This window comes from Mauremys reevesii, linkage group 12, assembly GCF_016161935.1.
Source record: "Mauremys reevesii isolate NIE-2019 linkage group 12, ASM1616193v1, whole genome shotgun sequence".
In the NCBI taxonomy this organism is placed as follows: Eukaryota; Metazoa; Chordata; order Testudines; family Geoemydidae; genus Mauremys; species Mauremys reevesii.
The window spans coordinates 31,426,227-31,440,802 of NC_052634.1; the positions used below are offsets into that span (position 1 = coordinate 31,426,227).

At 53.5% G+C, this 14,576-nt stretch overlaps 2 non-coding genes across 2 annotated transcripts; both read left to right on the top strand.

Annotated features, from left to right (window-relative positions):
* TRNAS-AGA lies at positions 1-82 on the top strand. Its single transcript has one exon. It is a non-coding gene; the product is annotated as a tRNA-Ser (tRNA).
* A 5,563-nt stretch (positions 83-5,645) lies between these two features.
* Positions 5,646-5,718, top strand: TRNAR-CCG. Its single transcript has one exon. It is a non-coding gene; the product is annotated as a tRNA-Arg (tRNA).
* The last annotated feature ends 8,858 nt before the right edge of the window (positions 5,719-14,576 follow it).

Below are 14,576 nucleotides of genomic sequence, written 5' to 3' on the forward strand. Positions count from 1 at the left end.
GTAGTTGTGGCCGAGTGGTTAAGGCGATGGACTAGAAATCCATTGGGGTTGCCCCGCGCAGGTTCAAATCCTGCCAACTACGTAATCACTGCACTGTTGTTATGATTACTCTAGTTTTAGTGCCTGAGCATTCACAGTGCAAACTGGAGCTAAATCTAGTTTCACTCTGTCTACACTTAAAATGCTGCTGTGGCACCTGCTATAGCACTCTGGAGTAGACAGTCAGTGGAGAGGTTTTCCCATCCCTGTAATAGCTGCATTGACAGAACAATTCTTCCTTTTCTTTAGCACTATCTAACCAGGGCTTAGGTCACTGTAACTATATGGGTGGAGGGGGGGGGTTCACACCCTGAGAGACGTCACTCTGCCAGTGAAGTGCCCAGCGTACACCAGCCCTTAGATCCCTTTTGGTATTTCAATGCAGGCACTGACCTGTGAGAGGAAAACATCAGCTCACAAACACAGAGACTGAATTCCCCACATTTAATCTCGCTGCACTTTCCAGAAAGTCACAAAATTCAATTCATTCTTGCTAGGACAGAGAAAAAATAATTGACAGTAAGTTTTTGTCTTGGTTAAATAAAATTAAGTGTTTAATTAATATAGTAAAATCTGTACTGATTCCTCTAACTAACACCACAGCGTGAAATAGGAACAGAGACAAATCTTGTCAGTGACGACTAATTTCACAAATGATCTTCCCATTATTAATTTCCACGCTGCCCCTATTGGAGGTCTGGGCATCTCCAGTGTCATTGCTCTGCGTTCACCTTCCCCTAGAATTGTTATCGGACATTCGCCTTCCTCTGCGGCATGGGGCTCGGGTCACTTGCTGGAGGATTCCCTGCACCTTGAGGTCTTTAAGCCACGATTTGAGGACTTCAATAACTCAGACATAGGTTAGGGGTTTGTTACAGGAGTGGGTGGGTGAGATTCTGTGGCCTGCATTGTGCAGGAGGTCAGACTAGATGATCATAATGGTCCCTTCTGACCTTAAGTCTATGAATCTATGAATCTAGTCCCAAATTTGGAAAACTGTGCAGTTCAGCATGAGAATAGTGACCCCGTCTCCTTCCTGCACCTGCTCTACATTGCTCCACAGCAGCTTCTCCCCCTGCAGAGTCACCCCAGCACGGCAGTGCAGCCGCCCAGGGTTCAGCAGGGGCCCCTGGCAAGGACAGTGGGTGCTGCTAACAGCCCAGTGTGCCTGGCCCTGAGGCAGCTGTAAAAAAGCAACACCCCCCCCCAGAAGTACAGAGACTGAATTCCCCAACTGTAACATCATGACCCCCTGTAGAAAGCCACACGTGTCAGTTGTATTTTCACAGGGAGATGCAAAAATCAAGTGACACCAATTTTTAAGTTGAGTAAATAAAGTCGAGGAGATAGTTATTAACCTCCCAAAAATATACTAAAGATCCCTCAACATAACACCTGAAGGTGAAATATGAACAGAGACAAACCTTGTCAGCAAAGGCTCATTTCCCAAACGGTCCTCAAAATGTTACTAATTCCCACCCCTCCTCCACAGGAGCTCTGTGCAGTGTCACTGTTCTGCAGGCAGCTTCCCATTCAATGCTGTTGGGGGACATTCCCAGGCCTGGAAATGTACCAACGACAGAATTTGAAGAGCAAACCTGGCTCCCCGCACCAGGCGGGATTTGAGTGTTTTGTCCCTGTCACTTAGAGTTTGTCAATAGTACAGACGCCAGGGGCAGGACTCCAGGCTCTGCTTGAGGGATCCTGGCACAGGGGCTGGCAGGGAGGAGGGGGAGAAAGGATTGTAGATTCTCACCTGCCCTCTGGAGAGGAGGTAATAATTGAAGGGGGCATTTCCCACTCCTCCCCTCCTCAGTGTCCCAGGGCTGGAATTCTACATTCTACAGGGCCAAATGAAGGTGTGGTGCCCCTTGGTTAATGAAAACCAGGGCTCCAGGTGAGATTTGAACTCACAACCTCAGCATAGCTTCTCTCAGCACTGCCCTATAAGTACTGTGTGCTAACCAATTATAGCACTGGAGCACCTGTTGGATAGTATTTTCTGAAACCCCCCTAGGCTGATAAAGCCAAGGCATGACCCCCCAAAACATTCTCAGTGGGGCTGGGAACAGGTAGCAACAAGTGTTGTACTTGGTGGGGTGGATTCTTCTTAAGGGTCCCAGGCCCCATTTCACCCTTTTGTTCTTCCCTGTGTAATAACGGAGCTGGTTAAGACTCAATGGAGAGTCTTGCTGCAGCCCAACAGATCTGAAATCACTGATAACCAGCTCTAAGCATTAGTCCTGCTTTGGGACAGTGTCTCTCATGCAAGAAACTGCCCAGTCTGCGCTAGCAGTGAGGCTCCCTCACTAACAGCTGAAATCAGGGAGAGCTGTGGGAAGTGCAGGGCCCCAGGGGTGCCTGAACAGGGGGGAACAACACCCCAGGGCTTTTAAAAATGGGAGGGCTCTGCCTTGCCACTTTGTAATGACCGTAAGGGCAGTGAGGGTGGGGAGGACGGAGAGCAGTGAGCGGGAGGTGGGGTCTTGGGGATGAGGCAGCGTAGGAGCCTCTTGTGGGAAATATCTCCTGCCCCACTGCCAAAAGGAGCCCCTTGAGTGGGAACGGTCAGAGGCCCCACTCGGGGGCTGGCCCTGCTTTCCTACCTGCTTTTCAACTGCTGCAAAAACATCCCGAGCAGAGAAGCAACAGGCCAAAATACTTTTAAGCAGCTGCCAAAGTAGCTCAGTTGGGCGAGTGTTAGACTGAAGATCTAAAGGTCCCTGGTTTAACCCCAGCCTCTGGCAGCTTGTTCTCTGGAAGCTCAGCGGTGCCTGCACCCAAGGTGAGCAGGGCTGGCCTAGGGCAAAGCAATTTTGGGGGCCCTTTCCATTAAAAAAGTTGCAATACTGTATTCTCATGGGCCCCTGAGAGATGAGAGATGTCTTTCCGAACGTCGTGGCCCTCAGGAATGGTGCCAGAGGGCTGCTGGGCAGTGGCAGGCAGGCATTGGGGATGAAAACTCCTCTGCGCAGTTGAGCAAGGGCAGTGCCCTGGAAGGGGCATCTGTGAAAGTGGCCATGTGGAAGGTGGCAGGGATTTGGGGGCCCAGGAGGAGGCACTTGCTGTTCAGTGCCTTGGAGCAGCTGGACTTGGCCATGGTGGGTGTTCAGGAAATGCACATTAACAACTCTAGGGTAGCTCAATAGGCAGAGGGTGATTGGAGGAAGGGCCTCCTGGCCAGGGAAGAATGATGGGGCTGGAGTCTTGTTCTTCACATTCACGGTGTGAGTACAGAAGGTGGTGGAGCTTAGACCAGGGAGGGCATTGCTGGTGGCTTTGTGCTCTGTGGCACTGGTTACTGCTATATTAGTGTGTATGGTCCCCAGTTAAGGCATGAGAGGAAAGATCAAAGGCTCCCTTCCTCAGGACTGCATGATGTTTGTTGTTGGGGGGGATTTTAATTGTGTCAGCCGGCCTGAGCACCGCTGGTCCTGTTTTCCCAACCTTCAGAAGAAACATTTTTACAATGAGCACTACCTGGCGCAGGTCTGTAGTGAGGTCGGCTTAGAGGAGCTCACTCCAGCCACAGAGGGGGTTCACCTTTCTGCGGGGACAGACCAGGACTCGCATTGACCGGATTTATGCTCAGCTTTTGTGTCTTTTGCATGTTGCTCCTCAGATTCTTTCTTGGCCCGACTTGTTACACTTTGGCACTTAACAGGCCAGAGTTTGTGCACCTTCCTATTATCCTCACTAGGATCTGATTTCCAAATTTTAAGGAATGACTTTTTGCCTCTAATGGCCTCCATTACTCTGACATTTACCTAGAGTGGCTTTCTGCTGGTCCTCCTATTGTCGTTTCTGATTTAGGGCAAACGTTTCATCTGAGCCTCTAACTGCGGTGGTTTTAAATGCTCTGCATGCTGCTTGCAGGCACCTAACACTTGTGACAGCAGCTCCTTTTAATTCCCATCCAACCATCTGTACTTATGCCGATAGGTCGACTTTAGGTCTTTAACTTTGAGCGGTAGCTGAGAAGATGTTAAATCGGGCAGAAACCCATTCGACAAACCTCTTCATTTCCTTGTTATTTCCTGACTTAGTCATTCATCGCCTTTTCCTTATTTCCTGGTTGAGGCGGCCTGCCGAGGAGCTCCCGGCACCTCTGGCTGCCTGGGCTGAAGGCAAGAGGCAGGCCTGGGCGTGGGAGGGCCTCCTGTCCCGGAATGAGGCTGCAGTGCTTCCTGGTCCCCTTTTCCCACCACCCGGCAGGCGGCTGCTGCGGGAGAACACGAGGAGGCTCTGGGGCGCTAGGCAGCGCTGTGTGTGGCTGTCAGGGAAAGAGCCGAGGCTCGGACTCGACCTGCCATTGACTCGCGTGGCTCTGCGCACCATCAGCCGGGACGTGGCTCAGGCTTGGGCCGCATGGCCGTGCTTTCCTGACGAGGCATGAGGCAGGCCAAGAGCTTGCACAGCATACAGGAAGTGGGAGGAGGCGTCTTTGAGCCGGCCTGTCTCCTCCGCTTCTCCCTTGCTCCTTGGGCGGAGGCGGGAAGGGAGCGAAACGTTCCCGGCTGAAGGTTTTGCGCTCGGCCTTGAGGATTAAACCTGAGGCTCTGGCGTGGCTGCTGGCAGATGCGCTTTGCAGCGCGGTCCCCACACTCTTGTAGGCAGCAGGTGAACCCACTGTGTCCAGGAGGAGCCTTCAACGTGGCAAAGGGGACATCACGGCTCCCAGCAGACCTTGAGGAGCCCACAAGGAGCCTCAGTGGCATCCCTGGGGGAGCATAACCCCCCCTCCTTTCCATTAACAGCTGCACTCACTGACCCATGATACCACAGAGACACCTACCAGCAGCTGGTTTGCCAGGGCCGCTGCCCAGCACCCTGCAGCGCTTCCTGCCAGTGCCAGAGCTCACCAGGCGCTAGCCTGGAGCCAGGGCCGCTAGGCGCTGCTGAAGAAAGCCAGCAGAGGACACAGTGGAAGGGTCCTGTGCCCATCACACAGAGGTGGATCAATCAAAACCCTCTTCTGCCAGCACCAGGCCTCCTGCTTCTTACACTGGGCCTGCAAGCGAGGGGGCAGCTGGCACAGCGCCAAGAGTCTAACCAGTGAGGCAGGAGGCGGCTGATGCCCACAGCCTGCTGGGAGCTCCCAGAAGTTATTAAGGGACAGAGACTCCTCAGTGCCCTTAGTAACAAGGGTTTGGGGGTCACAGAGGCCAGTAAGGGGGTCACTGTGTCGGCCTTATAACCCTGGGTGTCAGGTCACTGTGCAGCTTTGATCTAGAGCTCGGATCCCAACAACCAACTAGCAGCCCACAGCCTCCCCCTGGGTCTGCCCCACCTGGTTACTCCTTACAGGCCAACCGTACCCCCCTTCCAGCCCCGGATTCACCCCCTAATCATCCTACTGCCACTCAGAGCCACAGCCGTGGAGGTGCTGAAGGAGGGAGGGGTGACTCTAGGGTGGGGTTCTTCTCTAAAGATGGCTGGCAGAAAGGTGGTGCTCAGCTCTGTCAGCGACCTGCCCAGGTGCCTCGCTGCCAGGGGGTGCAGACATTTCTCTAAGGCACATAAAGGGGCTATTTAGTGTTGAAGCAAATGCGAGGAATGTGCATTTATGAGAGGAAATTTCCATCTCTTCAACAGCTGTACATCAGGCCTCAGTGGCCTACTGGATAAGGCATTGGCTTCCGAAGCCAGAGATTGTGGGTTCAAGTCCCATCTGGGGTGAAAATCTACTTCTTTCCTCTATATTGCAAGGAAAGGGCCTTATTTTCAACCAGGAAGGTGGGAGATGTTTCTTTGTTTGAGCACAAAGTCCTGGATCTTGGGAACAATCACCAAGGATATCAGAAGGCTCAGTCTGGTGACCTAATGGATGCAACCACACACCCCCATCCCAGGGCAGCCCAATCTGAGAAGCAGGATCCATGGAGCAACATTCCCCTCCTGCCCTGACAGGTGGGCTGTGCAGATGATGGTGGAGGGCAGCAGGATGGGAGGTTGCAGTAGCGCTGCCTGGGCTGTATCTGCACCAAGGATACATGGAAGGGGTCATGCATCCTGTGGCTGACACTCCACAGTGCTACATTCACTCCAGGAACTAGTCATACCCTGCACCAAGGGTGGTGAATTCCATGTGAGCACACAGTGCCCCTGTGCACCACACATGCTGCACACACATCAACTGCAGCAAAAGAGACACAAACTGCACACTGAGGAGACAGCTGGTTTGTTTCAGGTTGCTTTATTTCCAAAAGTACTGAGGTGTGATCTCTCTTCTTTTTCCGTAGGCAGAAACGCAATGGAGGAGAATCTCACATCCCTGAGCTGCCAGGTGACAGTGGCAGGAAGAAAACGCACTGCAATGAAATTTAAAAACCACTCATAAATAATTTAACAATGAGAAGTAATTAAATAAAAAAAATCCAATGGACACACATGCTGGTGGCTTGTTCCCACCCCAGAGAGCGAGGAACAGGAGTGTGTGAAAGGCAGGTGGTTAAGTCTGAGGAGCATATTCATATTTCATACAAGTTAAACAAATTATAGCAGACAGCTACAAAATACTCCATTTGGTAACATCAATACAGAATATATAAATCTACAAGCAATACAGCCATACACAGGGTGTCCACTTAATACCAGAGTTCCCACGGCCAAATAGCTGGAAGTGCCTTCACAGTCACTGCTAAACGAAACAACATTGTGCAGATCCAAGAGCAGCCCTGCTGTGCTGTTAGGAAGCCTGCAGGAGACTCAGCAAATCAATCTATGATTCTGTGCTTCTGCTTAGTAGTTACCAAGTGTGATCAATGGAAGCGGGGGGGAGGGTTGCTCCCTTTTTTGGACACCCAGCCAGCCAGTAGCTATAAAATCCCTCGGAGGCCTGGTCTACACTATGACTTTAGGTTGAATTCAGCAGCGTTACCTCGATTTAACCCTGGACCCATCCACATGACAAAGCCCTTTTTTTCAAATTAAAGGGCTCTTTAAATCGATTTCTTTACTCCACCTCCGACGAGGGATTAGCAATGAACTCAGCCTCGCCTGGTCGAATTTAGGGTAGTGGTGTACACAATTTGAAGGTATTAGCCTCCAGAGCTATCCCAGAGTGCTCCATTGTGACCACTCTGGACAGCACTCTCAACTCAGATGCACTGGCCAGATAGACAGGAAAAGGCCTGCAAACTTCTTAATTTTGTTTCCTGTTTGGCCAGTGTAGTGTGCTGATCAGCACAGGTGACCATGCAGAGCTCATCAGCATGATGTGCACATTGCCGGGGCACATTGCCCAGCCCATACTTTGTGAGAAGTCTATGACCATGTCTATGTCCTCATCACTCTTGTCACCGCACTGCTGTCGCCTCCTTGCCTGGTTTTGCTTTTGCAGCTTCTGGTTCTGCGCTGAGAAAAGGTGTGAAACAATTGTCTGCCATTGCTCTGATGGAGGGAGGGGCGACTGACGGCATGGCTTACAGGGAATTAAAATCAACAAAAGGGGTGGCTTTGCATCAAGAAGAAACACAAACAACTGTCACACAGAATGGCTCCCTCAAGGATTGAACTCAAAACCCTGGGTTTAGCAGGCCGTTGATTTCACAAAACAAATCAGGTCAATTTCTTGTTTTGATCCATCTAGCTTTTACATTTTAGGCTGGTAGCAAACGGGGCAGTACAACTGCTAGCCATCATCCTCTCCTGGTTGCTTGGCAGAAGATGGGAATGAGCTGGCTGAGTCACTCCCTTGTCTGCCCAGGCACCCCAACTGATCTCACGGAGATCAGCTAAAAGAGCACCTAGGAGTACAATGACAATGGCTACCAATCATAATGCACCTTCTGCTGCCAAAAGACAATGAGCTGCTGCTGTGTAGCAATGCAGTCCCATGTCTGCCAGAACCCAGGAGACGTACGGTGTGACGGTGAGCTGAGCGGGCTCCATGCTTGCCGTGGTATGGCGTCTGCTCAGGTAACCCAGGAAAAAAGGTGCGAAATGATTGTCTGCTGTTGCTTTCACGGAGGGAGGGAGGGCGAGGAGGGTCTGATGACATGTACCCAGAATCACCCGCGACACTGTTTTTGCCCCATCAGGCATTGGGATCTCAACCCAGAATCCCAATGGACAGCGGAGATTGTGGGATAGCTACCCACAGCTACCCAAATTGCAACGCTCCAGAAGTCGACGCTCCCTTGGTACTGTGGATGCAGTCCAGTGACTTAATGCACTTAGAGCCCTTTGTGTTGGGACACACACAATCGACTGTATAAAAACAATTCCTAAAAACACTTCTATAAATTTGACCTAATTTCATAGTGTAGATAGACCCCAAGACACTTGATCACAGCATGGATAGGCTAAGAGACTACTTACACTTTTGCCTGGTTTACACTGGGGGAAGGGTGGGGGAACAGGGTCAATGTAAAACACAAAACTTCAGCTACAAGAATAGTGTAGCTGAAGTTGATATATCTTATTGTGACTTACCTCCTGTCCTCACAGCACAGGATTGACAGGTGGGGCTCCCCCATCCACTCCACTCCCACCTCTTACCCTGGTAAAGTTGCAGAATCAACAGGAGCACATTTGGTGATTGATTTACTACCTGCAGACAAAAGACAATAAATCAAAGTCCAATAGATGACTTACTACCCAACAATCCAGTGAACAGAAGTAATATACCCTTGGATCTGGGCTCTAAAGAGCCAAAAACAAGGCTGACACCCTTGGCTGTTACACAGCCTCTCTGCCCCCACTGCTTTCTACCTCGCCATGACGAGCTCCCAGACACGCACCAAACACCATTCACATGACTTTGAAAAGTAGGTAACTAAGTGAGGATCACTTCCCTGAAATGACTCCAATTGAAGAATTCAGCAAGAACCATTAACACAGAATGCTGTTCAGAGAGAAGTCTTTCAGCCTCCCTCCTCTCACTGGTTCCTCTCCTTCCTTCTGTTCAAAGACACCAGTTCCCTGTAGACTCCTACTTTGCACAAACCCACCCACTGACCTGTGACTAGCAGTCTCTCACTGTTAACTCTTCCAGCAAAACGGACCAAAGAAAGTGTATGCGAGCGCTGTACCACAGCCCCGGTGCTCTTTTCGGTTCCTTCCCACAGAACTTTCGCTCCATACCAGTCCAGTGCCTTGCTGTTGCTTGGCTAACCACTGCATGCGTGTGCTATACCGTACCCTGAGCTGATTCCCGGCTTTTGTGCTCAATACAGCCTCACCCATCTGTGTCTCTGTGGCACAATGGGTCAGCGCGTTTGGCTATTAACTGAAAGAATGGTGGTTTAAGCCCACCCAGGGATGGCGCTAAGCCTGTGCTACTTCCTCGAGGGCTAGGGGGAGCCTCAAAGGTCCCATTTTGCTGCCTCTTGGCCTCAGTGCTTTCAGCTGGTGGTCCAAAGAGCGGTCTGGATGCCATTCAGAAACCCATCTGACAGCATCAGTTCCGGAGGCTCAGGCTTAATCCTCAAGGCCGAGCACAAAAACTTTCAGCCGGGAACATTTCGCTCCCTTCCCGCCTCCGCCCAAGTGGCAAGGGAGAAGCGGAGGAGACACGCCGGCTCAAAGACGCCTCCCTCCCACTTCCCTGTACGCTGTGCAAAGCTCTTGGCCTGCCTCATGCCTCGTCAGGAAAGCACGGCCATGCGGCCCAAGCCTGAGTCACGTCCGCAGCCTGGCCCGCCCCGGCTGACGGCCGCGCAGAGCCACGCGAGTCAATGGCAGGTCGAGTCCGGAGCCTCGGCTCTTTCCCCTGACAGCCACACACACAGCGCTGCCTAGCGCCCCCAGAGCCTCCCTCGTGTTCTCCCGCAGCAGCCGCCTGCCGGGGTGGTGGGAAAAGGGGACCAGGAAGCACTGCAGCCTCAGGCCAGGACAGGAGGCCCTCGCCACGCCCAGGCCTGCCTCTTGCCTTCAGCCCAGGCAGCCAGAGGTGCCAGGGATCTCTCTGGCAGGCCGACTCTTCGCCTAAGCCACCTCTTGCCTCATGGCCTAGGCTCTTGGTACTCTGCTGGTCACCGGCTCGCTTGAAGGCCCAGAGGGAAAAGAAACAAGCGCACACGTAGCAGAGGATGGTTTCGATCCATCGACCTCTGGGTTATGGGCCCAGCACACTCCCGCTGCGCCACTCTGCTGCTTCTTCACACCCTGCCCCTGCCACCTAGCCGCCACTATCCGGATTAGTGCCTTACGCGCTCTCGTGCTGGCAGGCAGATGCGCAGGCTGATAGGCAGCTGCCCTGGTCACAGGATTTTACAGCTTCTACAGGGTAAAGGGATCTATTTGGGGTTTGGACCCCATTGGGAGCTGGGTAGCTGAGTGCCAGAGACGGGAGCACTTCTTAAACTTTTTTCAGTTAAGCCTTCAGCTTGTGGGGGGACGAGTTTCAACCTTGGATACGTGTCTGCAGCAGGCAAGCGCGTCTGGCACGATCCCCGCCCCCGCCCGCTGTATTAGCAGACTAAAACCGAGCAAGCGCACACGCCTTGCAAAGGAACAGGAGTCGGGATCTCGAACATATATCAACATTTTATTAAGATGATGCTCAAAGATAAAAAAAAGTTTATGGCACAGCGTTTAGGCGTAGAAGTTTCTGGTGCTCAGGGAACAACGTATGGCTTACCCAAGGGGTGCGAAGTTTGGTTTAAGATCGGGTGGCGTAAGGAATACGTAATCTGCAGTAGCCCTGACTGGGGGTAAAAGTTTAATGTACAGACACTGAGTTAGGAGGGTATGTTGTCCATCTGAGGGCTACGTTGGGGTGTGGAATATAATGAGCGGACACCACAATGAGGATGGATTGACCCATATTTGGTGAGTTTTAACGTTCATTGTTTTGGAATCTTGCCACAATCTACTTGAAGCAGGGTCAGAATGACGTCTACCCTGCCATCTGTTGGTGATCTGTCGTCAAGGCCTGTCACGGGCTGGTGCTTCAGTTTCCTCTAGGCAGCAGTGCTGCAGGCTCCTTTGGTCAGTTCCCATGCAACTATGTCGGGGAAGGGAGTAGAGGCTCATGCTCCCAGCCCCACGTCCCTCCCGCAGCAGCTGGGAATCCAGGCCAAATGTAACCCTGGTAGCTGGGCCGGGATTAGCCTGGGACGGGGTAGGGCTGGGGAGGAATTGTGGGGAGACAGATGCACCCGCTGTGAGGAGATCCTCCCATTCCTGCCAACCCCCCTCACTCCTTGCAGCACGGCGCCCCCTAGCACTTCTTTCTCTGTCGTGGGGGTGTCTGCTGCCTGCTTCTCCCTTAGCATCAGCTTTCCCCATCCTGGGGCACTGGCGTCACCTGTCCTGTGCAAACAGGAATGCCCCGGTGTGCCCCATGGCACTGCCCTGGAATTGGGGGGGGCGGCTGTGGAGGGAGCCGTATCGAAAGAGGGGGGTGGGCCGGGCTGGGGCCCAGGACTCCTGGGTTCTCCCCTCAAATGTGGGAGGGGAGTGGAAGTTAGGAGGTAGAGGGGAGGGCAGGGCTGGGATCCAGGGCTCCTGCTTTTCTGGTTTTCTCCACCTCCTGAAGCTGCCTCAGTCCTTTCAGTGCATTTCCTGGTCCAAATTCATTTGCTGACTTGTGTAACTCACCCCAGAGGTGGCTGCATCTCAGTGTTGGGTGAGGCACCCTTGGCTGCATCACCTCCTAACCGCGTCTCTCCCCCTGCAGGTGACCCTGCAGCACTCGCAAACATCCGCAAGATCATGGGGGCACTTTGAGCATTGGGCAGGCAGGGGCCAGGCGCCCAGCCCCGCACCAGAAAATGGGACCCAGCCCCTACTTTTTACAGGGATTAAAGAGGGGCAAAGGGGGCAAATCAGAGGAGGGTGGCCAGGGTCTGAGCAGGGGGTGGAATTTGACGGGTCGGGGGGTCAAGCAGCGGGGGGCCGAGTTGGGAGAGGGGCTGAAGGGCAAAGTCAGGGAGGGGGAAGGAGGGTTAAGCCCAGGGGGAGGCGCTGCCAGAGGGTTAAACCCCGGCACAGGCAGGGGCAGAGGGGTAACAGTTACCCCGGGGGGCTGAGACTCCAGTGTTTGCACAGATGTGGGGGGAAGCAGAGGGGCTTTTCTATCCCCTCCACAGGCAGCACCTCTCAGCATGGGCTTCCCGAGGCTGGGCTCTTAAAGGCACAGGCATCCCACTGCCTAGACACTGCAGCTCCTCTCTGATGTAACCTACTGAGGTGCTGCAGTAGGAGACTCAATTCAGTGAAACCGGGAATTCCGTATATGCCCCCCAGCCAGGGGGCTGTGCACCCCTCCCCCGAATTTCCCCAACACCCCCCAGTGGTCAGGTAGTTACATGCAGCACTGCCAGTGTTGTCACTGGTTGCAAATTTGAATGGAAATTGCAACGTTAACACACACTTTAAAAGCAGATCCAACCTATGAAAAATACTTGTACCTGAGAAAGTAAAATAGGTTTGAAAAGTCTGGACAAAGCCGGGTTTCCTCACCCAGCTGTTGTGTTTGCTGACAATGTCGGTGCATTGGCTTCGACAATGTTGGCCAACCTCAGAATTTCAAATGATGATTTGGAAGCAAGGTGTGAATGAGCTCTGCCCTGACAGCTAGTGATGAGCCAGGGTTGGGGGATGCTTTGGGACCAGACTGTATTTACATGAACTCACCTACTCTGCCGAGGTGTCCAGCAGACAGAGCTGTGCTGCCTCTGCTCTAGGTGGCCAGAGGAGGAGGGAAGGTGTGTGGGGCTCCAGCCTGGGAATCTTCCTCCCTCCTGCCAAGCCCTGACTATCAATCCCGGCCCTGACCCTCCTTTCTTCAAGCGCCATGTGGGCCCCAGGAAAAGTGTGGCAGGAAGCACCAGGGCCAAACTTGTGGGCATCAGGTGAAGCAGCAAGAATCCCAACCACCAGGGTAGCAAGTTCTAGAGCCCCAACCCATTGTGGCCACCCCAGCCAGAGACCTGGCTCTAGGAGGTGGGAGTCACCCAGCAAGAGGGGAAAGATTGGCTCTTGCACAACTGGAGACAGGGAAGTTGAGCACTGGGAGCTCCAGGTCTTTACCACAAGGTCCCACTGAGATTTGAACTCAGATTGCAGGATTCAGAGTCCTGAGTGGTGCCCATTACACCACGGGACCAGCTTGTGCTGCTTTCTCTGCACATCGGTGACCCTCACGGGACTGGCTCGAGTAGGAGACTGTTGGCCCCTTACTAAAACTTAGTGGGGTTTTTGGTTGGCTAGTTCCCAGCAGCAATAGAAGGGGGAAGGGCCAATGGGAAATCAGGACCCTGAGACTGACAGTCCCCAGGGGCAATGGGGAGAGGCCAAAGCTGCAAGTTAGCCGCACTGACAGGCCAGGCAGTGTAATGAGGGAGTCACCAGGCCAGGGGGTCCCATCCTCTGTGGGAGCTGGAACTGCCTGGGCCAGAGTGGGGCAGAGCTAAGGAGAGAGCAGGAGCCCGAGAAGAGCCGGGGAGCAGAGCTGCACCAGCCAGGGAGAACCAGAGCAGATCTGTGCTGGGAGCCGAGCCGCAGCAGCACGAGCCGTAGAAGCTGCCCAGGGAGCAGATCTGTGCTGGGAGAAGAGCTGCAGCAAGCGGAGCCAGAGGAGCAGCCCAGGGAGCTGGAGGCAGAGCCGCAGCAGCACTGGGGCTGGAGGTGGGTGCAGTGAGCAGCGTGGGAGAGCCAGGGGGACCCTGGGCAGAAGGCCCAGTGCAAGGAGATGCCACCCGTCAAGAGATCTTGCAGGCCAGACTTTTGGGGGTGGGGGGATCATATCCCCTACATGGGGGCTGACACTGGGAACAAGGGCCTGTCGCCTAGAGCATGTGGCCACTGCCAGAGCAAGTGTCCAGCCCGTGGTGTCCCTGCAGCACAGCCAGGGCCTGGGGAGGAGGCCTGGGACATGTGAGGGAGAGACTGTGACCTGCCCTGACCCTCCAGAGACGCTGGTTGTGATCTCCCTGCGCCACAGAACAGGGTGACGTGTTTTCCTTTCCCATCTTTGCTTGTGTTTTACATTGATTGCTGGGTAATAAATGGTGTTTGCTTGAAGCACATGCAATGAGAAGTGGGTCAGGGAAGTGCCCAGAGTGGAGACACTGTAGCCTGTTCAAGTGATCATGACAAGATTGGGGGTCATCAAACCCCCCAGGATTCCTGGGCCCAGCCTTGTTGGGGTGACGAGGTCTCTGCTGCACAGGAGAGTAGAAAGAGCGTCCTTGGGGTCAGGCAGCCTCTGGGTAGGGGGGTGGGGACTCAGATCCTTTCTCTGGCCAATTGCACCAGGGTCGTGTATAAACCAGGGAAGTTCCCCACAATAGCCAGATGTGAACCCCCTGTACACTTGTGCTCTGTCCTCATTGCTTCTCTGTCTCTCTTCCCCCATCTCTGCTGCTCCCCCTCTGGGCTTTCTCAGCACCTGGCCCCACAGCACTTCCTGCCAGCCAGAGACACTGTGTTCTAGGCCTGCTCCTGTGGATGTGGCCTCTCTCCTGATTCCTGAGGAAAGGAACCTCTCCAGGAAATGGCCACAGCTTCTGGGAATCCGCATGTGGCTGGTGGGCAGCACCAGGAATCATTTGGCTCCTGGCACACAAGGCAACTTAAAAGCTGAG